The sequence below is a fragment of the Propithecus coquereli genome, unplaced genomic scaffold (assembly GCF_000956105.1).
Source record: "Propithecus coquereli isolate 6110/MARCELLA unplaced genomic scaffold, Pcoq_1.0 Scaffold36, whole genome shotgun sequence".
Taxonomy (NCBI): Eukaryota; Metazoa; Chordata; class Mammalia; order Primates; family Indriidae; genus Propithecus; species Propithecus coquereli.
In genome coordinates, this window is record NW_012149285.1 from 2,698,051 (window position 1) to 2,698,497 (window position 447).

The following is a 447-nucleotide window of genomic DNA, read 5'->3' on the forward strand; positions in this document are numbered from 1 at the left end:
AAATAACTTGAGTTATACTTCATGCTTTGAGATGGGTCCAAGGCAAGTCCTAGTAACTCTGTAATTGACTGCTAAAGTTCTTGACAGAGGGATAATTGGATATTCTCAGAGGATGGTCAGCATTAAATATATTTAAATCCAAGACTGGTGGTGGGGTACCACTACCTTTTGGTGGGGGAGAAGGAGCTCTTACATCACCGTAAGATATGTGTAAAAGTTAGAACTTTGAGATCCCTGAAGCCTTCAGATCCAGACAAAAAAGGAGAATGTTAATTAATTGTTCTTTTTTTGAGCCAGCTCCAGATAAACAGGTGGTATAGGTTGTGTATCCTTTATCTGAAATGCTTGGGACCAGAAGTGTTTTAGATTCCAGATTTTTTTCAGATTTTGGAATATTTGCATATACATAATGAGATATCATGGGATGGGATCCAAGTCTAAACACAA

The 447-nt window shown here is 37.6% G+C and overlaps 1 protein-coding gene across 1 annotated transcript in view; it reads right to left on the bottom strand.

Annotated features, from left to right (window-relative positions):
- Window positions 1-447, bottom strand: part of WDR17 (WD repeat domain 17) — a 121,917-nt gene that overhangs the window by 20,385 nt on the left and 101,085 nt on the right. The gene's annotated exons all lie outside the window — the stretch shown is intronic.